This window comes from Neofelis nebulosa, chromosome 10 (genome assembly GCF_028018385.1).
Source record: "Neofelis nebulosa isolate mNeoNeb1 chromosome 10, mNeoNeb1.pri, whole genome shotgun sequence".
Lineage (NCBI taxonomy): Eukaryota > Metazoa > Chordata > Mammalia > Carnivora > Felidae > Neofelis > Neofelis nebulosa.
Window position 1 is genome coordinate 25,672,907 of NC_080791.1, and position 24,445 is coordinate 25,697,351.

At 49.4% G+C, this 24,445-nt stretch overlaps 1 protein-coding gene across 1 annotated transcript in view; it reads left to right on the plus strand.

The window, feature by feature from the left end:
• Nucleotides 1–4,827: 4,827 nt before the first annotated feature.
• Nucleotides 4,828–24,445, plus strand: part of KCNJ5 (potassium inwardly rectifying channel subfamily J member 5) — a 29,538-nt gene continuing 9,920 nt past the window's right edge. The window contains exon 1 of the mRNA XM_058687302.1: nt 4,828–5,108. The gene's annotated coding sequence lies outside the window, so the exon portion shown is untranslated. The remainder of the gene's footprint in view (nt 5,109–24,445) is intronic.

Sequence of the window (24,445 nt, forward strand, 5' to 3'; positions counted from 1 at the left end):
GTTCCACCCTCTCTTCTCCCCGCTCCCCAGATGCTACCAGGCACTGGATCTGCTGAGTCTGCCTCAGCTGTGTTTTCTACCGCGTGTTCTCTCGCCGACCCCAGCGTGCGTAGGCATCACTTAGGGATTCTGTTCGAGTGAAGCTGGTCTCTGAGCAGGACTGAGGTGGAGGCTGGAGTTCAGTAGTTCATACAAGCTCCCCGGAGTGGGGCTCCTACCTCTGATCTGCGAACACCCTACGGGTCGTGGGGTTCTTTCTTGGAACCACCAAAGCCCAAGCGTGCACCCCTGCCTCTGACCCCTAGACAGTGCCATCCGGCAGCCCGCACCCCCCCCCCCAACCATAGTGCCTATTTAAAAGAAATGAGATCAGATTTAAAAGTCATTTTGTTACTCGCAGTAGCCACGTTTCACATGTTCAACGACCACACGTGCCGTGTTATAGAAGCACAGATATGGAATGTTTCCTTCGTCGCAAAAGTTCCGTTGGGTGGCGCTGCTTACTCTCTCTGCACCTAGACTGGTCACTGGCGGAACTAGTTACATACGGCCTGGTGCCCTCACCAGACCGTAAGCTCCTTGAAGACAAACTCTGTGTTTGTCTTGCCATTTTTCCTATCCCCAGAACCTAGCCCGTAACCGTTTTCTCATTCGACAAAACTTGATTCGTCGCCTACTATGCACCAGCAGGTGGGACCAGTGGAGCTTGTAGGGGTGAAAAGCACGAACACGACCTCTGCACCAGCACAGGTCCCAAGATCGGTGCTCAGTCATCATTCGCTGAAAGGAATACGCGAATCAGTTATGTACCAAACGCCTCGAGGAAAATCTTCGTGAGAAATGACTTTCCCCTATTTCTCCCCGACTCAGAAATCTTCACCGGTCACCTCCCCTCTGCCGAAGCAAGTCCACGCTCCGTGGCTTGGGACACAAGGCGCTTCCGAGAGGCACAGTTGCAGCCAGTATGGCTCGTGCGTTGGTGTGCTAGCACCGCTGTAGCAAAACACCACACACTGAGGGGCCTGAGCAGCAGATTTACTTCTCACGGGTCTGGAGGATGAAGTCCAAGATCACGGGGCCAGCACGGCTGGTTTCTCCTGAGGCCTCTCTCCTCGGCTTGCGGACAGCTGTCTTCTCTCTGCGTCCTCACGTGGCCATTTCTCTGCGTGCACCCCACCCCCCACCGGTGTATGCGTGCCCCAATCTCCTCTTCTTATAAAGACGCCAGGCAGACTGGATCAGGGTCTATCCCAACAGCGTCATTTTAACCTAATCATCTCTTGAAAACATTGTCTCTAAATACAGCACCCCTAGGGGTATACTCGGGGTTCAGGCTCCAACATACGAATCTGGGGAGTGGGGTGGGGAACACCATTCACCCATAACCGTTAAGAATATGATTTTGGAATCTCACAAAGCTGGGTTATGAAAGTCACTATTAATGACTGTGCCCATAAGAGGACACTTGACTTGTCTGAGCCTCAGTTTCCTCATCGGAGAAATGATGATGATACTACCTTCCCCTGGGGTCTTAAGATGAAAGCATCTGCTTATGTGGACTGCTTAGCTGAGCTCAGAGGTAATAGGCACTCAGCTCATTACAGTCACTTGACATCAACCCTCCCTCACACTTTCCCTGCCCTATCCCCTGACACCAGTCCCTCCCTCAGGTCCCCGACACACACACACACACACACACACACACACACACACACGTAAGCCTTGCCTTCCCGTGCCTTTCTTCATACAAACCCTACTCCCCTCCATATTCAAAGCCTAGTCTTACTTCAGGGTTCACATCAGATGCTCCTTCGGTCCTTAGGCAGATGTCAGCTCTCAGCTCCGACTCTCCAAGCTTGGTTAGCATTACCCTCTGTTCTACACCATCATCCCATCCAATTAGCACCTATGAAGTAGAACCCAAGTTGTTAATTTGTCTGCTAACTTTTCCTGCATAGAGGCTGACCCTCCCAACTGAATGGTGAGACATCGTAGATCAAAGCCGCCATTATACTTATTAGCTTTTCTCACAGCACATATCAATGTGCTCAGAAGAGTTTATGAGTGCAAAAATACCGATATATGGGCAATATTCACTGATTGAATAAGTGTGTGTGTGTGTGTGTGTGTGTGTGTGTGTGGTCTTAGCATAAAGAAATCATGAGAAAGAAAAACACCAAATTCAGGCTATTGATTCTCTCTTGAGGGATGAGGAGCTAATCCAGGATGGGTTCACAATCTCAGCAATCTTGTGTTTTGCTGTTTAAACTGGGTGGCATCTTCACAATTATCTGTGATACTATTCTCATACCATTTTGAATTCTTAACTATTTCAAGTTAATACTCATTAGTCGACACATGTCTGTTGTTGCTAGGTTGACTCATTAACATATCTAACTAATATGTGAGGAATTCTTCTGCCATGAGTGAAAATACTTACAATATTTGTCTTAGAAGAGTTTTAGTTAGGACTTCAGAGTAGAGCTCTTTTAATTAATATTTTAGGTGGCCGGAAATATTTATGAGACATTACCAGCCTCATAAATGCAAATCGAATTTCTATAAATAGGAGAAAAGATAATTTCCTGTGTGTCATATTCTAAAAAGAAAACTTTAATTGTGATTCACCTCCCACTCAGTGAAGGCAGGTAAGAGAAGCTGATAAAGGTGGACAGAGGCAGTACTCTAATTAACAGTGATAACACCCTTGAATTCTCAGTGCTTTCAAGTACTGCCTCATCAATTTTTGGACACTGAAAGACGCACCCAGCATCTTCCAAGCCCCCAGAGCCATTCTTCAATTGTATCTCTTATCCTCAGATGTTGCCCGGGCTCTCTGGGAGACTTGGGCATATGGAAAAGTGAAGGCTCACCTAAATGTGCAAAAACCAGTCAGGACGAGAACCCCCATATCTCTGATTTTTCAGATCCAGACCAAGAACTGGACCCAGGTTTTCTGTCCCCTGGCCCAAGGTCCCATCGCTGTGAGAATATTTACAGAGCAACATTTCCCAGACCACCCTATGTTTTGCCTCAAAGTCAGCCAGTCTCTCCCCATTTGGCAGAAGAAATCCCATAGTTTTTTACGCTGGATCCAAAAGCAACAGTTAGGCTCATAGGCTCACAGGCTCTCATAGGCTTGGTAAATGTGTATAAAGGATGTCATCCAGTCCACAGGGCTATACAGTCAAGGCTTCTCCCAAGAGCTAGGAAATTAAGGAATTAAGAACTGTCTTCTCAGAGTGTTAAACTATTAGATGAATGTGTAATGAATGAGCAGGAAGACAGGCTAAATCCCCCAAGGGGACTTTGAGATTTCCTACTCAGTGAGGGTTAATTGCAGCCACACTGAATGACCCCGCTACAGACAGAGAGGAGGGGGGCGTCCAGCATGTAAACCCCGGCAGGGACCCTCCGTGCTCTAACTCTGGGTAGTGGGACGTGTGCACGTTGGCTGCTGTATGCCACAACAGGAGCCCCCGGGGGGGGGGGGTTGCCCTCATGGCTCCCAGTGCCATGTCGCTGTCACATTGCTGTGCTCTCACAGGAGAGGAATGACTTGGTGCACGCCCCCCCCCCCCCCCCCCCCGCCCAGTCACACTAACAACCGATTGTCTCCTTGTGATTTAATAAACCGGCTTTCCTGTTGTTGACAGTGTTCACTTGATACATATTCATTGAGCACTCGTGCTAGGTGCTGGGGACTCAGCAGAGAACAAGTCAGTCACAGTCATTGCCCCAGCAGAGCCTACAGTCTCATGGACACCGGTCTCACACCCTTGATCAAGTGTGCCTGCCGGCAGAGAGGAGACACGCTCAGGGCCTGGAGCAGGGGTGCCGAACCCCATAGGCTGGGCTGCCCTGAATGGATGGTCCTCAGAGAAGCCTGCCGGCGCCTCCCCAGACAGCAGGCCTCTCTGCAGGGGATGGCCCATCTGCAGTTGCCTTTCCTGCAGCTCCCACTAATTAAAGAATAAACGCATGCAATCAGTCCTCCAGGCAGGGAGGAACCCCAAAGGGCAGGCAGTGGCTCTACTCCGCCTAGGTGTGCATTTAGCTTGGGCTCTAAGTCAATGGGAGACTTCTCTGAGCGGAGGGAGCATTTCCCCTTTCCCGCTATCCCTACCCAGGCCCAGGTCACATGTCCCCGGAAAGGCCGGTTAGACGGTGAGCAGAGAGCCCTGGGATCAGAGCAGACCTGTTTCCTGTCTCTGGACGGGACCACTGCCCTCACTGCGCCCACAGGAGCGGGAGGGCGAGAAAGCAACAGCAGCGAGGTGACTGAGCCGCCCGTCCAGGGCTCTGATCCAAGATTTCTGCCCTTCTAGTTTCTTCCTTTCCTCTGCTCCACCGCACCCACTCAGCACGCGCGCGCTCACACACACGCACAGGCGCGCTCACACACAGGCACACGCGGCGCTCACACATGCACATGCAGGCGAGCTCACGCACATGCACACGCGGGAGGATGCGCGCGCGCGCACACACACACACACACACACACACACACTTGCACAAGATCTCCATCCTTTGCTTCTCTGCACGGCCAGAAGCACCCCCAGTACCACCAGCCCGGACGCGGCAGGGAGGGGGCGCGAGGGAGGGGACAGCTGTCCGCCCCCTCTCCTCGGGTGCTCTCCGCACCTCCCAGATCCGATTCATTCAGAACCGCTGCGTCTCGGCCCGCCCGGGAACCCCGCCCCACCCTCCCGCCCCTCCCGCCTTTGCCCGGGGCCCTTTAAGTGGGTTATTACACGTTGTTACACAGAGTCCTCCGTCCTGGGGCAGAAGGGGAGGAGAAGCGGGGGAGAGAAGCGGGCGGAGGTAGGAGAAGGGGGAGAGACGGAGGGGAGGGGGGAGCGCGCGCGAGAGAGCAAGAGCGTGAACAGAGCCTCCGGCTGCCGGAGGAAGGGAGTGACTGAGGGGCTGGCGCGGGAAGGGACAGGATGGCTTAGCCTCTGGCCACAGGACCCCACGCCAGGGAGAAGCTCTAGGTGGACTCCGAGGCTGTGGTAATGGCTGGGGCTGGAGAGTCCCCGCGAGGGCCCTGAGCACCCCTGCACCCAGAAGTTAGCATCAGTGGGACTTGGAAGCTCCCATCTCAACAAGTAAGTTGCCTTCTTTTCCTTCTGCATTTTTAACCCCCGCCACTGGTTCTGGAAGGCTGGATGGGTACCCTCAAGGTGCCCCTTGCCCCTGGCAGTTAGCTTTTGCTAGGCATCTGCCACTTTGGGAGCCCATGGGGACAGTGGAGGGCTGAGGGCCGGTTTAAAGTTCAACCAGGAAATCCGAGCTCCCCAGAGCCGGCAGGTGCCCCAGGCATTGGGAGTTCAGTCTTCAGAGGGTTGTAAACATCTCAGTGCAGGTGCTGCAACAGGGTTACCTGGGGAGGGGGAGGGGGAGGGTCCCCACCCCCCCCCCCCCCCCCGCGCTGTGGAATGAGAAGCCAAGGCAGGGTGGGGGCATCATCTACCCCCCCCCACCCCCTCCCCGGGGTGAGGGTTCTGCCTTCATACCCGGGTGTAGAGGGCTGCGGGGAGGCGGCCAGCTCCCTCAGCCTTTGACTCTCAGCTGACTCTTGCTTTCTTTTAAGTCTGGCCACATTGGAAACGTGGCCTTGCTCTTTCTGCCCTCCTTGCCGCCTGGTCACTTCCTGGAAGCTGGCAGGGATGGCTCCTGGGACCAGGTCTGGCCCCTGGGACCAGGTATGGCCCCCAAAGTTCCAGGGCCTACCCTAAACACCAGGTCGGGGAAGGCTAGCCCAGCACCTGTTCTGAGAGCCCTCTGGAACACCAGAAGATCAACAGGCACATGACTGTTTGCTCTGTGTCAGAATGGGCCAAGCGCTTTGCTCTCTTTTGATCCTTTTAACAGAACCAATATTCACATCTGCCTTCTCTGGCTGAGAAGCTGCAGCTACGTGGGGCTGTGTAACTCGCGGGAGGTACCCAGCTCACAAGTGAGATTCTCACCTGGGCCTGACTCCAAAATGTACCTTTTTCTCACCGCTAAGCTAACCACATCATAGGGCTTTCTGGTTCACAAAGCACTTTTCCCAGTGGGAGAGAAGCAGTGAAAAAAAAGCTAATATTTATGGAACCAAGTACTGAGCCAGACACATTCACATGAGTTCATCTGGATGCCTGTCCCGCGGGGTGGAGGTCATTCGCCGGCTTTACAGATGAGACCACAGCTTTAGAGTTCTGAGCGGGAATAATGGCAGAGCTATTATCCCCTAAACCCTTGTCCTCCGACTTCAAAGCCAGACTCTTTCCACTGTTAAACAGTAACCCCGAAAGGTAAGCTGGCTTTCCCAATCCGTACCTTTTCCTCAAAGCTGGGTGTAAATCCTATCAGCTGGCTGATGAGGCTCTGGGGTGCCCTAGAATCTGGTGGAAGAACCAAGCAGGGTGTGGATGGTGTGGAAGTTAGGGGGAGGAGGCCTTCGTTTGGGCTCTGGCACAAAAAGCTTTGTCACCTTGCCTGGGATTTTAAACTATTGATCTGACCTTAGATGGCCTCACGCACTCAGGGTGCATGCTTCTTGGCCGTAATATTAAGGAATTGTCGTTTATTGAACGCTGACTACATGACATTGGGCATTTTGTGTATGCGATGGGGTTGTCTCTTCTTCCATCAGCTGTTTCTCCTACTCCCCCCTTCTCACCTCTTCCCATCCCTTGTACCATCCTGGACCCAGATAATCTGAAACGGAGTTCACAGAGTAGAGACTTACAGCCCGAGGCTGGAAAAAGACAACCTTCTTTTACCTTGGAAGGAGTATGTTGGGCCATTTGTTACGTGTTTATTACTTGTCAGGCTCTGCATATTAATTATGAGATTGATAATATGTTATTACAGCAGCCTAAATTATCAGAACAGCACCAGGGTCACCACCGAAGGGGGAAACATCACATAGAGAGCGTGTCTGCACATTCCACAGTCCTCCCTATCTCCCTGAGCCGTGTTCTAGATACACTATCTAGCTCTCTGGCTGAAAGGGGACCACTCACACAGACTTCTGTCCTCTCCAAAAGCCACTACAGTCTGCCAGTACTCCTCACAGGCAACATGTCTTATTGAAGTAGCACGCCTGCATTAGACATGGGATGAATGAACTAACTCCATCCAGCAAGCAGTGGGGACAGGATAAGCGATAAGCATGAGCAAAGAGAAGGGGCTGGTCCGAAAACTCTGCTGCCTTCTCTGGGGATGCAGGCAGATCTCAGCGGGATTCCCCAACAGGGGCACCCCTGAGTCTGTGGGCACATCCTGAGCAGAGCCCAGCTCTCCCACTGTGGAAACATCAGCATGGCTCTGTCACAGACATTCTCTCTGCCCCAGTGTCCCCGGCCAGCTGAGTGGCAGCATCCCTTTGGGGCTTCCTGCAAATGCCTGCCGGGGTTTCCTGTCCAGAAATTCAGGAGACTCCAACACTGCCGTAGTCCCCTGTGACGGAGTTAACCCCACAGCAGGGAAGAGACAACCAGATTGTCCATTCTCCACTTAGCATTTGCTCTGAAAGTGACCTAGTTCCCCATGCCTTCTGTGGGCAAAGCCACAAATAGGTGTGCTGGGCGCTCACGTACTTGAAAATGGCATCTACTTCAGCTTCTTGTTTTTAAATCAGTTCAACAACCATTTATTTGATCACTTAGCATGTGCCAGGAACAATTAACCTTTGAGAGCCTTGGAACGTGGTCCTTCAGGCAGGTTTATGCTTTCCACGTCAGAGCATGAGAGCAAAAGCTTGCATTTTCTGGGCAATACTGATTGAGTATTTCGGCTGGGGGTGGGAGTACCCTGGGGAGAAAAGAGGAGTCCATTCGGTGGTTTGAAGGAGCCATGTTTAGATTCAAATTTTCACTGTGTCTGAGCTACAGGCAGGCCATTGAGAGCTGGCAGCGTTTCTAAGAGAGGGGCCATCATCAGATGTCTCCTGAGACAGCTGTCAGCCATGGAGGAATTTTTCTCTTTTTCCTAAAGAAAAGATAAGAAGCATGGGAGATCAAACACAAAGGAGTGTAGTGAGGCATTTGAAACAAACAAACAAACAAACAAAAACCACCTGAATGTATTTCTCTAAGAGACTTGTGGGTGGCTTTCTCTGGGATTATTTGGAAATGGAGGGGACGGCTCCCCCTTCCTGAGACCCTGGCTGCTGAGGAACGGGGCCATGTCCCTGCCAGTGCAGCAAGCTTATCTAGTTCCTCCTACCTTGACATTCTGATAAGTGAGCTATTCTAGTCAACAGAGCCCCGGATGGCAGCAAGCCTTGCCAACAACGGTGTTAACTTAAATGTCAGAGCCAAACCTTTAACACATGACCCTGGAGATCCTGGCTGGTGCGCAAATGTTAAGCTCCGTTATCATTCCAGGCCAGAGCACGCTGAGGGGCAAAGGTCAGGGATAACCCGACCAGTCGGTCAGGTGGCAACAGCGCTTCCGGGTCACTGAGGGTCAACCCACATATGGCGGCCAGAGAGGCTGGTGGCCGGGGGTGGAGAAATAAATGGAGAAGGAGGGAAGGAGAGCCCACGAAGGGCTTTCAAACTCTCATTCTTTCCAAACTCTCATCCTCAAACTTGGTTGTTTGAGGCTGGGTGTGCTGTCCACCTCTTTGTCCTGTCCCACATCTCAGGCTTCTTACTGTAATATGAGGCAGGCCCTAATGCCATCTTCCTACATTATTTCTTGCTGCTCATAACGAGCAGTGAGGAAGTAGGGCAGAGAAGTACCATCAGGGGGTTGAACCCATGTCCTGTGTGTTTTGCCCTCCGAGTCTGTCCCTCCCAAGATCGTGCTGTTGAGCACTGGATGCCCAGAGTCTGGCCAGGAGGAGAGTGATAAGAGCAACAGAGACTAGGTCCTGCCTCCTTTCCAGGAAGCTGGCCATCCAGCAGCGATAACAGACCCCACAGGTGCCCAGGTTTATAAGAGCCCCTTACGAACCAAAGTTATGCCAGTCAGCTAACCTGGACTATCACAGAGCAACCCCACTGGACAGTAAGGTATGTAGGCCTTACAGTGACAGTCAGGGTGCCTGAGTCACTTTGGAAAGTGTCCTTTATTGGACGAACTTAAATGTCACTCACGTATTCCTTTAAAAATGCATATGGAGGGGCCCCTGAGTATCTCAGTCGGTTAAGCGTCCCACTCTTGGTTTCGGCTCAGGTCATGATCTCGCGGTTTCGTGAGTCTGAGCCCCGTGTAGGGCTCTGTGCTGACAGTGCGGAGCCTGCTTGGGATTTTCTCTCTCTCTCTCTCTCTCTCTCTCTCTCTTTCTCTCTCTCTCTGCCCTTCCCCTGCTCACGCTGTCTCTGTTTCTCTCAAACTAAATAAATAAACTTAAAAATATAATAAAGATATAAAAATAAAAATGTGTATGGAGCTCCTACCACAGGCCAGACCCTGTGTAGAAACCTTCGCTACAAGGTTGGGTCATTGACACACCCTGCCTGCCCGACCTTGGAGTTCTCTCTGTTGACTACCCGAGGAAAGCAGACGTCCACAAATACCTCGCGGCATCAGAGCTAAGAGCCATCACAGTGAGGCAAAAGGGCCTAGGGAAGGCCAGGCAGAAGCAGGAAAGCTTTCCAAGGGGGCTCAAAAATTCAGTGAGGTGGAAGAGAGGAGGGAGCCTGAGGAAGGAGCCCAGTTCCAGAGGCCCTGAGACTGACCTAGAGGGGGCCAGGGTGGGGAGGGGCGGGGCTTGCACTTGCACTGGTCCTTCTTCTCATCCATTCAGATTCCCCCTGAATCTTTACCTTAAATGTTCACTCAACAAAACAACATTTCCCTCACAGCCAAGATCTCTCATGCTGCCCCTTTTTATAGCCACGCCTACTTCCCTCCGGTCCCACCTCTTCCTCACCCCCTAGCAGCCATTAACTTGCCCTCATTTCTAGTTTTTATCAGCTCAAGAAAGTTATATAAATTTAGTCATACAGTATATAGCCTTTTGGTTTTTCTTTTTTTAAATATTTTTTAATGTTTATTTATTTTTGAGAGAGAAAGAGACAGAGAGCACTAGAGCATGAGAGGGGGAGGGGCAGAGAGAGAGGAGGACAGAGGATCTGAAGCAGGCTCTGCCCTGACAGCAGGGAGCCTGATTCTGGACTTGAACCCATGAACTGCGAGATCGTGACCTGAGCCGAAGTCAGATGCTTGACCAACTGAGCCACCCAGGCGACCTTACCTTTTGGCTTTTCAATCAGTATAATTCTCTGGAGATTGATCCAGGGATATGTGTGTGTGTGTGTGTGTGTGTGCATGAGTATATGGGCTGTGTCATATCTCAGTGTGGATGTGGAAGTCATTCAAACATTCACCCCTCGAAGGATATCTGGGTTGTTTCCAGTTTGAGGCTATTATGAATAAAGCTGCTATAAATATTTGTATACAGGTCTTTGCATGAACATAAGTTTATATTTCTTTGGGATAAGTGCCCAGAAGTGCAATTGATGGTTCACATGGTAATTATATGTTTAGTTTTTCAAGAAACTGTCAAATTGTTTTCCATAGTGGCTGTACCATTTTACATTCCTATCCACAGTGTAGGAGTGATCCGTTTTCTCCACATCCTTGCCACTATGTGGTGGTGTCACTATTTTTTATTTTAGCCATCCTCATAGGTGTGCGATGATATCTCACTGTGGTTTTGCATTTCCCTAATGGCTAATGATATTGGCCATCTCTTCATGTGTTTGTTTGCTCCCCATATGTTCTCTTTAGGAAAATGTCCTTTCGTGTCTTAGACCCATTTTCTAATTAGATTGTTTGCTTTACTGTTGGATCTCGAGAGTCCTGTATGCATGCCAGGTACTAACCCTTGCCATATACATGGTTTGCAAACATTTTCTCCTACTCTGGAGCATGTCTTTTCATCTTAACAAGGTCTTTTTCAGCAAAACGTAAACTTTTTAATTCCGACAAGGTCCAATTTATAGGTGTTTCCTTTTATGGATGAGGTTTTCGGTGTCGAGTCGAAGAATTCTCTGCCTGCTGTAGATCTTGAAGGTTTCCGCAGGTTTTCTTTTGTTTCCTAAAAGTTGTACAGCTGTCTCGTTTATACTTTGTGCGTGATTCATTTTGAGTTACTTTCTGTATAAGGTCTGAGACTCAGTCACGTTCATCTTTCTGTCTGTGGCTATTGTTCTGATACCATTTGTTGTAAAGACAGTCTTTTCTCCATTGAATCCGGTTTGCACTTTTGTCAAAAACCAGTGGGGTATATTTGTGAAGGTCTGTTTCTGGGTTCCAGGTTCTGTTCTATTGATCTATGTGTCTGTCTCTCCTCCGGTTCCACTTAGACTTGATCACTTAGCTAGACAATAAGTTTTAAAATGCACTAGACTGATTTCTTCCACTTTATTCTTTTTCAAACTGTTTTACAAGAATAGTCTAGTTCCTTTACCTTTCCATAGAAATTTTAGCATAATCTTTCTACCTATGAAAAATCTGGTGGGATTTTGATAGGAATTGCATTAAGCCTGCACATCACTCTGGGGAGAATTGACATCTTTACTGTTATTGAGTCTTCCAGTCTATGAACACAGTATATTTCTTCCTCATTTAGATATTCCTTAATGTCTTTCATTGACACTTTTTTTTTAAGTTTATTTGAGAGAGACAGAGAGAAGAGAGAGCGAGGGAGGGGCAGAGAGAGGGAGAGACAGAATCCCAAGCAGGCTCTGTGCTGTCAGCACAGAGCCCGACACAGGGCTCAAACTCAAGGAACTGTGAGATTGTGACTTGAGCTGAAACCGAGAGGAAGGCACTTAACCGACTGAGCCACCCAGGTGCCCCTCACTGATATTTTGTAATCAACAAAATGTCTGATCTCCCATAAACCAACTGTGTGACCTTGTGCATATCACTTCTCAGACCTTCACTTTGCCTTCTGTAAAATGGGTATAGTAACACCTACCTTGACATGGCATGGAAAAACAAGACAGCAAAGGAGAAGCATCGGACAATAAGCACTTGATGACTTATTCCCCTTGATTGATCGTCTCTGTTCTTTCTTTTCTTCTTCTTGCCCCTATTCACTTTCACTGTGTTTTGTCTTTTCATCCTTTGTTTCTTGACCTACTTTCACTCTCAAGTCTTTTATTCTTAGGCTTTTATCTTTGTCATATTCTCGCTGACTTCTCCTGTCTATTCTCCCTTAGTATTTGTCATTCCTCGCATTTGGGGCATTCCCTGTGTTTTGTCCTTGGACTCTGAGAATGAGCCTAGAGCCAGTTAGCCTGGGTTTCAGTCCACGCAAACACTAGCTTTGGGGCAGTTGGCTTACCCTGCCTTGTGCCTCAGTTTCTTCATCTGTAAAATGGAGGAAACAGTATCTATCTTATACCTGTTCTGAAATGATTACATGAGTTAACACATGTAAAGCATTTAGAGTCCAATGTGGGGTATGGTGAGCCCCCAGTAGGTTTCAGCTATAATTATTGGGATTTTACCTGTCATACTGTTTCTCTGGTCTTTTCTCCCCATTCACTTACCTGTCATCATCGTCCCTTCTTTTTCCCTCATACATCAGTACGTTCATATTCACATGACTCTGCTTTCTCATGGTTGTCTTCTCTGCACCTCTCCTGCCTCCTAGTCTCTAATCATCATTGATAAATTGGCACCAGCCCAGGAAATCTGTCCCTTGGGCTGTAGACAGGAAACAAGTGGTTTTTCATTTTGATTTAATTATTAATCTCCTTTATTATTTAATGCAGAATGCATACAGTGCAGGGTTACGATGAGGAGAATGTATTATAACCGTGCTGCTTGCTTTCAAAGGGACAGCAGGCTTAAAAAGGAAAAGTACTGGGTAGACAGATACAAATGTGGGGGAAATGGAAAATGAATTAATTTGATTTTCATGCCCTTTTATTCATGATTTTTCATACATCATCTGCAGGGGGCTGGGTGGGTGAATCTGCATTGTGGCCGGTAAGCCACGGCTAAGTATTAGGAAAAATAGACAGAAGGGCCCCTCGAGTGGCCCACAGCAGCCTGCCGAGAAAGGCAATGAGATATTCCATCTTAAGCAAATGAGGGCCAAACGAGTTGGGAACCTCAGTCACAGGCTTCCAGGCCTGCTCCATAGAGGCACTGCTCGATAATTAGGGACATATGAAATGTTCAATTGCTTGAAAAGTACTCACACCGTGATTAAGACTTTCAAATCTATATTCCATACCTTGAAATAGGCCTAATTTTGCCCTTTTAAAAATTTCTGGGTGTATTTGGACTCAAATCTACTCAAGGAAACCTTCTCAATACCATCAAAATGATCTTTTTGTCTCTGTATTTTCTCCAAAGAATTGAACTCCCCCAGCAAGTGCCAGATCTGCCTGCTCCCGTTTCGGACAAGAACTGTGTCTTCCAAAAAAACAAAACAAAACAAAACAAAACCTTGAGTGAAACACCCTTTAATCCTCCTCTCCTTGCTTTTTATCTTTATGGTGAAGTGTCAGTATTTTTCTTTCTTTAATGACAAGTAACAGGGGATTAGTCCACAGCACTTCTCATAGAGTACATGTTTCTCTCCAGATACCATAAAATAACGCACAAGTTTTTATTACTTCCTTAGAATGTCGGTGCCGAAGTCTCCAAAGATGCAGTTTGAAAGACAGCTAATTATCTTCCCTTGTCTGGGCTGCCCACGGCTCCGAAGGCCCCAGACTCAACCTTCTGGTGCCCCTTGTGGCATTGACTGGCCCCCTTCACCAGAAGTGCAGCCAGAAGTCAAAGCCATCTGTTAAGCCTTTGTTACATTTTTCAGTGTTTATATGACATAAAACTTCACACTCAGTGTTGCTGTGTCTACAGTGTCATCATCTTGGGAGGGAGTTAACCAGCAGTTGTGTGCCCTGTGTAAGCCACAACTATGCAACTAGCAAGTGAGATTAATATTATAGGATTCTCATGAGCCAATCCAAGAGTTCTGAGAGACCCCCAACAGAGATGCCAGTTACTATTATTATTCCATCCTGATGACATATACCAATAATACTGGTATTATTTCATAACTTCGTGCCTGCTCTTAGCCTGTAACAATTCAGGTTAGGGAACAAAGTATATTATACTATTATCTGGTAGTGTAGAATTTCCCTGAAACAATGGCAGCTATTTCATTACCATTATGATTCCCTTGGGTATTTCCATTTCTTACATTGGAAAGAGACCCCAGGTAGGGACCTATGCAGTAATGTGTAATTCAGAGCCAGATATGCAGCCAGGAAAGTCAGGATTATAATTCAGAACCAAGATCGCACTCTGTTTAGTGCTCTGGACTTGGATGGGCTTCACGTGGGAGAGCAGGAGAGCACCAGCTCTGCAATTTGGCCACGGTCAGTTCAAAACCGGGTTCTGCTGTTTAGGAGCCACGTGACCGTCGGCAACTTCTTTACCTTCTCTGACTCTCAGTCTCCTTGTTTGTCTAACAGACACAGTCCTTCGCTCTAAAATGTTGTTGGGATGGTTAAGTGAGCTGATTTACACAAGGCACCTATTCGGAGTAGCATACGCATGCACATTTCACTTCGACGGCTGTTCTGTGAAGAAAAACAAGAAGTCAGCGTCACCAGCTACAGGAAATAAATCGAGCACATGTTTTAAACGATAGCAGAATGAGTGGAAAGAGCAGAGGGAAGGTGGGGCGCAGACGGAATAGATGCTCTGAGTGGAAACGAGGCACAGCTGAGTTATTCTAGGAGCAGCCTCAGACCTTGACTTGGCTCTAGATAATAATCACACTCGTGCCGAGGGGCCAGATTCAAGGGCTCCCCTTCCTTGGAAGGGAGAGAGGCTGCCCCAGGATGGAGGCCTGGGATGCCTGGGCAGGGGGAGATGTGTGAGTCTGTGACCGCTCTCCAGGAAGGGGCAGCCTGAGCCAGGCCGATGCGGTCGGGAGGTGGGCAGCGGGGGGGGGGGGGGGGGGGCCCTGAGGCCTCCTCACCTGCCTTCCACAGTGGCTCCCTCGCAGTGGCCTTGGCAGCCGAGCTATCAGGAACATGGTGTGCCGGGACATCCGCAGTGATGAAGTGTCCTGACACAGGCGGTTCCTCCCACCACATTGTCCCTGGCTCTGTGTTTCAATGAAAGCCCTTCACTCTGCTCCTTCCACATGCAGCCCCCACCCACCCACAAAGCCATAGGAGACCTCTGCACTCCAGAGAGAGGGGTGCCCAAGTTCACTTTGGCAATGGCAGAACTTGGCACAACCCCCTTTACTGGGCACTCTGCTTGGAGCAGAACCAACAGTAGGCGTTCCCCAAGCCCTTGCGGGCCCACGAGAGCGAGGAGCAGCCTGGGCCTAAGACCAGCACAGGTGGTCGAACCCTACCCACATCAGAGCCTCGCAGTCCCATTGTTCTAGGGTTCTGTCATCGCTGGTGATCAGCATCCATTACCTGGGAGCCAGAAACGAACTCGGGAGCTGACCTGCCCCATGCTCCTGTCCTTACAGCCCCCCTCTGGAGAGGGAGCTCCCTCCACCTTCTCTGAGGCATTTATAGAAATTATAGAACTTTCTCCCCGCTGAGAACCGCGTCCACCGTGACTGAGATGGCAGGCTGCAATGCTTGTCCAAGATTCTACTCGTGACAGCATACTTGCAAAGGGTGCAATCGGAGAGGGAAAGGCAGCTAGACAGAAGATTCACTGTAGGAAGGCGGAGGGGTCGCGACAGTAGCCTGCACAATGGAGGAGACTGGGGAGGACAAGGCTGTCGGTGAGGAGACAGGGCTTGTTAGGACCATAGGAACCAGACCAGTGGGCAGGGAAGGACAACCCATTTACCCCTCTCCTTGCTGTGATGTGAGTCCCAGATGGGCCTTCTGGCTTCCCGTGTACTGAGGGCTGACAGGCCGTGTTCACAGAAGACCTGTTAGGGAGAATTTTCTGGTGCCACCACAGCTCTTAACGCCATGCTCAGCATAACTCAAAGTACAATCCAACGCGCCCATGTGAGGAAAAAGCCTCTCTCCGACTCAGGAGCCCAGGAGTATAAATTGGCAGCTGACAGACTGAATCTGACTCACGGATCTATTTTCTTTGGTTAGCTTGCTGTTTCAAAAATCGTTGAATTCGTTGTCAACATTGAAAAAAAAAATCCCTGTTTAAAAGTCTTCATCTAAAAAAAAAAAGTCTTCATCTCTTGCTTTTCTGGAAAAAGAAAGAGGAAGGTCTTATGGCACCAGCTCCATAGTCTGACATGGTAACAACCAGCAGCAGCTGAATAATAGTTGTTCCCGTTAGGATTGTGTGTGTGTCCTCACCTCACTCCCCACCGCTCCGTATTGTGCTCCTGAAACCCAGAGCAAGTTTTGGTTGCACTTATGTATTCATATAATTGCTTTTCCCAGGATAAAGAGAATTAAATCTTTTAAAATCCTTGTCTCTATCAAAAACATGAAAGTGAAGGCCTAAAGAGAGCTTCTATTCGAATGCAAAATGGCAGAAGGTATATTATCTGTACGTGGCCAGTGAGTGCGGAAAGAATTCAGCCGAGCACCTCCGCTCACTGAGCTCCGTGGACCGCAGAGTCTGGCACCAGCCTCATGGGTTCTGGTTACCGCAGGCTGCACGCCCCACTCAGCTAAGAAATTCAGGAATGGCAAGGTATTCACCCCACTCCTGGCAGAAATAGACGCACCTTAGAGGCAGGAGACTTACTCTTAGAGGAATCGGTGACTGCCGGGAAGTTGTGTCTTCCCTGTATGGGGCCATGTTGTGCAAACCCTGACATTTCTGGGAGTGGAAGGGGCACTCGGTGATTATACCTGAACAGGTGTCAGCTGGGACACGCGGACCCCCCCCCCCTCTGTCTCTTTGGAACAGTTAGGGACCTGTGGGGGCAAGTGTTGCGGTTGTTAGAAAAAGTCAAGGAGCAGCTGTAAGCCTGAGCAGGGGGCCTCTGAGGGCAAGTAGGAGGGTGGATGGAAGGTACAGTCCCCTCGGGGGGAAAAGGAAGGCGGCTCCGGGCAGCCTGGGGACGTGGGGCTGCCCAGCAGCAGATCCTGAAGTGGTTGCATGGCACAGACCAGGCGCGTGTCCGTCTGGCAGTCTCCTGGGCCAGATATTTCAGGGTCGGGTCCCCCCTGAGGCTCAGAGCCACTGAGAGCCTGGTCAAACCCCGAGGGCCGAGGCCGAGTAACCTCAGAGGCAGGGGCAGCCGCTTTTAGAGGGTTTAGAATCAGACACACGCAGTCCAGCCACTTAATAGCTCAGTGACGTTCAGCAAGTTACTAAGTCATCTGTAAATTAAGGCAGGCTTAATAGATCTATTTGAATATTAAATGAGACAGTGTGTAAACATCACCTGGCACAGAGATGGCGTATGACAGGTGCTTAGCCCACCAGCGTCTCATGGCGAGCAGGCTCACTCCACCTCACTCGCCGGGTACCTTCCTCACCAAGTCGTTCCTGGCCCTTCCTCACTCACCCTGTCCAAGCCAAATTAAGAACTGTCTCTTGGTCTGGCCATCACTCTCTGCTACCCTGTTTGCCGTGTGTTCCCCAGCAGGCCGTGACTCCTAGAAGGCAGAAAAGACACTAGTGGTCCTCGATCTTGGTTGCTGTTAGAATCCCCTGGGGTCAGGTTCTCTGGGGGCGGGACGTAGGCATCAGCCTGGTGTCCAGCTCCGGGCTGATTACAATGTGCACCTGCAGGGAAGTCTTGCAACTCCAAGAGGACCAGCAGGGGGCGCATGGGTGGCTCAGCTGGGGAAGCGACCACCCAAGAGCAAGGACTCTGGATACCTGCTTAGGTTAGGATCTCAGGGTTCCTGAGATCAAGCCCTGAGTCGGGCTATGTGCTGACAGCATGGAGCTTTGCTTGGAATTCTCACTCTCTCTCACTCTCTCTGACCCTCGCTCACGTGCGCTCTCTCTCTCTCTCTCTCTCTCAAAATAAATAAACATTAAAAAAAAAAAAAGAGAGAGAGAGGGGCGCCTGGGTGGCTCAGTCAGTTAAGCGTCCAACTTCGGCTCAGGTCACGAGCTCACGGTTCATGAGTTCCAGCCCCATGTCGGGCACTGTGCTGACAGCTCAGAACCTGGAGCCTGCATCGGATTCTGTTTCCCCTCTCTCTTTGTCCTTCCCCCGCTCACACTCTGTCTGTCTCTCTCCCTCTCAAAAATAAAATAAACATTGGGGCACCTGGGTGGGTTGGTTGGTTAAGCGTCCGACTTCAGCTCAGGTCACGATCTCACAACTCGTGAGTTCGAGCCCCGCGTCGGGCTCTGTGCTGACAGCTCAGAGCCTGGAGCCTGTTTCAGATTCTGTGTCTCCCTCTCTCTCTGCCCCTCCCCTGTTCATGCTCTGTCTCTCTCTGTCTCAAAAATAAATAAACGTTAAAAAAAAATTTTTTTAATTAAAAAAAAAACATTAAAAAAAGTTTTTTTAAAAAAAGAGAGGATCAGCAGCATTAACATGACTGGAAGCTCCTTGATAAAATGCAGACTCTGGGAACCCCAGACCAGCCGAATCAGAATCTGCATTTTAACAAGATCTCTGGGACTAGAAAGCACAAGAAAGATGGTAAAGTGCTCATCTACCTCCTCCTACCCCCAGGGCCCAGCACAGTTAAAGCCTGCAGTGACTGGTCAGTGGAGGTCTCACGGATTGGATGAATGACTGAATCTGCACATTACAGTTTTTGATGGGCTTGTACGCCTACTCTCACACGTGCTATCACCCAGATCATTTTTGAACTTAGGTTCAAAAAATAAAACCACAACACACTAAATTAAAGAATAGGTTTCCATCTAAGTGAACAAGAACAAATAGCTGCAAAATGATTGCACTTTAAAATAAAATACCTGATGGGTTTTTAAAGATGTATTACAACTGTGCTCTTTTGCCATTAAACCACAGAATGCACTGAAGTTTTTCTGTTTTTCTTTTTTCTTTTTTTTTTTTTTTTAAGGATGGTAGTTTTGAAAGCTGGGAGAGCGGGACTGGCCCCCTGGCAGCAGCCAGCCCATCAGTGTGGTTTGGACACAGGCTCTGGGGGTTTGGGGCCGCTGACCCCCTCCTTGGGGAAGCAGGGCTCAGACATGGATTTCTGGGCCAGCCCCACCCATCCAGGGGACAGGGCCGGTCTTGCTCTCCGCTGCCCCCCCCCCGAGCTTCTCCAGCTGCTTGTGCGTCGGTCAGGAAGGGCAGCCCGGGGTGGCCCCGAGGGAGCTATAAAGGCAGAGGCCAGAACTGCAGTTTCCAACCTTTTGTCCTCTGGCAGCCTGCTGAGAAAAGAAGGGTCATGGAAAGCCCCCTGCGTCTCCTTCCAAGAGACCAGCAATGGGAGAGTGGCCGGGGTCATGCTGGACACGCCAGGGGACACCGACCCCATGCTCCAGGCCCCCCCTCTAGGGATTCCCAGATTCCCGCCATGCTCGTGCTTGGGGCTCCCCTGTCCTGGTCACCTTCCCTCCCCCTCTTCATCCCGCTCTTGCCCCAGGAGGGCAGCTCATCGGGACCCAGGAAGAGAGGAGCAGAAGAGCGAGCCACCCATATCTGAGCCCCAGAACAGCCTCTGCCTCTACGTGCAAGGGCCACGGGCGAGAGAGTTCTTAGGAAGTTCTTCAGGCCCAGCCGCTTAGGGACCCCAGAGAGAACAGAGCAAGGTGAGAGCTCCTTTCCAAGCAGCAATGACTCATCCAGCACAACTACTGTGGGTTCTAGAGAGCTTCTCCACAGTTGCTGCATGACTGGGCAAGTTATTCACACTCCCGCCCAGTGTCCCTCTTTGGAAAATAAAGACCATGCTTCCCTGTGGAGTGAAAGAAGCTGCTGGAAGCATGATGCTGACACCCAGTAGACACTAGGGGCTGTTGGCTCTTTCTTCTCCTGAATTGCTTGAAGCCCTCCTGCCCCACCCCCACAACTCTACCTTGGATGGAAAATAAGTGCTGGCCTCAACCTTCATCCAGTCTTCACAGCAGCCCTCCCTGGTTGGTCCCATCATCATCCCCATTTTGCAGAAAAAGTAACTGAGGCTCAGAGCAGTAACTTCCCCCAAAGTCCCTCAGCTCCAGGTCAGATCAGAAGCTGGGCAATCTGATGCCAGGGTCAGCTTTCCTAACTACTTATTACCTGGTTCCCCCTTCTAGTCTGTGTTAGTGGGTTTTTTTGGTTTTGTTTATTTTTGTTTTGTTTTGTTTTGTCTTATTTTTCTCTGCACAACAAACGACTGTAGACTAAATGGCTTAAAACAACAGCCAGTTTTAGGCTTAGGGTTCTTAAGTAAGAAGTCCAAGCATGACGTGACTGTGTTCTTCGCTCTGAGTCTAAGAAGACTGAAATCCAGGTGTCAGCAAGCTACGCACTCCTTTGGAACTCAAGCTCCTCTGGTTGTGGCAGAACTTAGTTCTTGATGGTTATTAGGACCGAGGTCCCTGTTTCTTTGCTGGCTGTCACGAGGGGCTGCTGTCAGCTCCCAGAGGTCACTACTTTCCTTGCCACTTGGCCCCCTCCATGTTCACAGCTAGCCAAGAGCCTCTCCCTCTCATCTAATTCCGCCCATGCCTCTAAGCTTCTGCTTCAGAAAAAGCCCCAGTCCCTTTAAGGGCTCACCTGATTAGGTCTGGCTCACCCCAGGTGGTCTCCCTTTCTTAAAGTCAGCTGTGGCGTGTCACAGGAGAGAGTATCCCTTCCCCAGATCTGGGGGAATTACAGGGAGTTTCTATGGGGGGGGTAGGAATAATGGGGGCATCTTAGAATTCTGCCCACCTGTGTGTGCCTTCTCTATACCCAGCACATACTCCATTGGTAACACCTTTAATGCTCCCTGCTAATCTTTCTCTCTTTTTTTGATGTTTATTTATTTTTGAGAGAAAGAGAGACAGAGCACAAGTGGGGCAGGGGCAAAGAGAGATGTAGACACAGAATCTGAAGCAGGCCCCAGGCTCTGAGCGGTCAGCACAGAGCCCGACGTGGGGCTTGAACCCACGAACCTTGAGATTATGACCTGAGCTGAAGTCGATACTTAACCGACTGAGCCACCCAGGGCCCCTACTCCCTGCTAATCTTGAAGGTCCTCGAGAGCATTGGGACAGCCTATTCATCAACCATTTGGAGCATTTTCATATTTCAGTAATAGCCACAGAGATTCATGTAGAACAGTATACAAATATTTAGCCTGAAATAGGAGTATGTTGTTCATGACCCCTCCTCCAGCCTCATCCCATATCCCAAATCTCCAGGAAGACACTGACTCAGCATATGTAAGAGAGAAAGGAAGAAATCGTGAAGGATATCTGCTCTTCTCCTTTTCACAGTAGGGAACCAGTCTAAAACAAGACTCCCAGCCTAGTGCTCCCTTCCGGAAACCCTGCCGACTTCCAAGTGCAGCTTGTATCAAGGGACTGTGTCCATGGCTCCTGACTTTGTAGAAAAAGCATCCCCATGACACAGGACTTTGTTTACCGTGTGTGTCCAGTGGGGGAGGGGTGGGGGAGGGGTGGGAATTCTTAATACAGAGGTCCCTTTAAAAGAATGTCAGATTTGGGGCGCCTGGGTGGCGCAGTCGGTTAAGCGTCCGACTTCAGCCAGGTCACGATCTCGCAGTCCGTGAGTTCGAGCCCCGCGTCAGGCTCTGGGCTGATGGCTCGGAGCCTGGAGCCTGTTTCCGATTCTGTGTCTCCCTCTCTCTCTGCCCCTCCCCCGTTCATGCTCTGTCTCTCTCTGTCCCAAAAATAAATAAAAAACGTTGAAAAAAAAAAAAATTTAAAAAAAAAAAAGAATGTCAGATTCACTCAGGCATCATCTAAACTCACAGTTTGTGAGTTCGAGTCCCGCATTGGGTTCTGTGCTGACAGCTCAGAGCCTGGTGCCTGCTTCGGATTCTGTGTCTCCCTCTCTCTCTGCCCCTCCCCCACTCGCACTCTGTCTCTGTTTGTCTCTCAAAAATAAATGTTAAAAAAAATTTTTTTTAAGTACAACTTCCTTTGATTGTGCCTCCTTTCATTCTTTCTCCGTTTGTGCTTTTATATCAAAGAGTTTTCACCACTTTGCTGGACTTCAGGCTCTGTCTTTCCCAAGAGTTTTAATCATGTCTGGGCACAGCTTCCTACTCACAGTCACAGGAAAGGATTACAGATGAGTAGCGGCACCAGGCCTGATGGGGTTTAATGGGATTTGCTCAAGTCAGTGCCTTTCCTGGTCCTGCAGAGAGCAGCTCTCTTACTGGCTTGCCTCCTCCAGTCCACAGCCTCTCCCCGGCCCAGACCCCTGGGTTCAAAGGGGGCAGTGCTAGACTCTAAAGGGCATGGAGGCTGGGTCTGTATCACCTCATTCACTACTTACTCTCCAGCTCTCAGCACAAAAGCTGGACTGGTTCCTCCACTAACGCTTGCTGAATGGGTGCATGAGTTAATAGAATAGATCTTGAAAATCTGATTCAAAAGGCTCATCTCCATCGTCCCTAAAAATTCTTTTCATGTTATGGGCCCATAGCATTGGAGGCCAAGATTTCTAGAATGGGCATTTCACTTACTCTTAGGAAGAAATCCGGGTAGGAGAGTTTCCATACCTGTGAGCGTGGTGCCTTGCCCAGCAGATGGCCCACTGGGGCCCTTCAGTCCTTGACTTAGATGCTCTGTGTCTCTTTCTTCATCCTTCAAGTGGGGGTTAATGGGACATTGCATGAAATTTCAATTCAAGGAGAGTTTGTGGATCTATATTTACATTCACACTTCTGTTTGTTTTCATGTAGTCTTTCCCTAGATCCCCATAATGGCCCCCAGAGCTGGAATGGTGGAAAATATTATCTGGGGTCATAGCAGAGTAAACTGAGGCAAACAGTTAACACTGTTTTTCCTTGGGTCACAGAACAAGTTTCTTGGAAGCTGGGCTAGAACTCAGATCTCAACCTGGGCTGAGCAAGAAGTGATTCTGGCAGATGATTTTAGTACACATGGAGAACGGATGCCAATATCAAGTAAACCCTTTCCCTGTCTGCTGAGCACAACGAGTTCTCAGATCTTGACTGAGGGGTCCTAGAAAATCTTTCTCTGTTTCTACTACAGAGCAAGGCTTTCTCCTACAAGAACATACAAAAGTATGTTTAAAAGTAAAGAAGGAAACAGTGCAGAAAATCAGCAGAAAAGCTATTTCTCTGGAAGAGCTGGGGCAGGAGAATGTGCTTCCCCAGGTGCCCTAGCCAGTGACTCATTCTTGCCAGCACTGCCCCTGCCCTTGCCCAGAGTCAGTGGCTTGGGGAGTCCATGGAGAGCCCTCCTATTAGACCCCTCTCTGGGTTCCAACAGCTGGAGTCCCCAGGAGCACACAAGGCATTGGAATTAGCAGCAATTCTCATTGTTTCTGGGCATCTCTGAGTGAGTCGTCAGTAAACAGTCTCTTACCGAGGGGCAGAGTGACATCACGCTTGGGATTCTGCAAAGCAGCACCAAGCATTTTGCTCCTGGTCTCATTTATCTTTGTAACTGCCATGTGAGGGAGCAGGGAGCAGGTGGCCCTCTGCAGAATGGGAAATGGCCAACGGATGTCTAAGACAAACAGCCTTCCTGATGACCCTTCAATGTGATATTTTAAAGGTTACCTTGAAATTGCTGCAACCACCAAGGCAGCAGAGAAAAAGGTCTGCCAGGATCATCTGACTTTTTTGTGATGGGTAAACTCTTCCTCCATGGTTTATAGAACATGCATCTGGGATTTGCTACCAGGGACCCTGCTTCCTCGGAATGGGAGCACCTGTGAAATCAAGACAAGTTTACTTGTAAAGGTGAAGGGCTGAGTAACAGCATCTCCTGAGGTGAATTCCCCCAGGATCAGAAGCTCATAGAACTTTCCAGAATAGGTAGCTCATTAGTTGAAGCAGGAGCCATAGAACATCAATGTCTAGAAGCCATTGTATGGTGGGTCCTGTGAGACCCCAGGCTGGAGCTAAATAAACCAAGATTCAAATCCTAACACAGCCACTTAACTGAGTTTCATTGTCCTTGCCTGAAAATTGGGGGGATAATAACAGTTCCTGTCTAATAGCTTTGTTGTGAGAAATGAGCTAATGGATGTAAATTTCTTAGCACATGGCCTGGTTCATGAATGCTCAGAAATTTAAGCTGTGATTATTAACTGTAGAGATTCTCATGGTCGTTCCTAGTTTCAGCAGAGTCTTAAAGTAGTCGTTTTTTTTTTTAAGTTTATTTTTTTTATTTTGAGAGAGAGAGAGAGGCAGAGAGAGAGAGAGACAGAGAGAGAGACAGACAGAGACAGAGACAGAGAGAGAGAGAAAGAGGGAGCTGGGGAGGAGCAGGGAGAGGGGGAAAGAGAATCCCAAGAAAGCTTCATGTCGTCAGCAACACAGCCTGATGTGGGGCCCAAACTCACAAACCATGAGATCATGACCTGAGCCAAAACCAAGAGTCAGACGCTTAACTGTGCCACCCAGATGCCCCTTAAAGTATTTTAAATGCAAGGGGG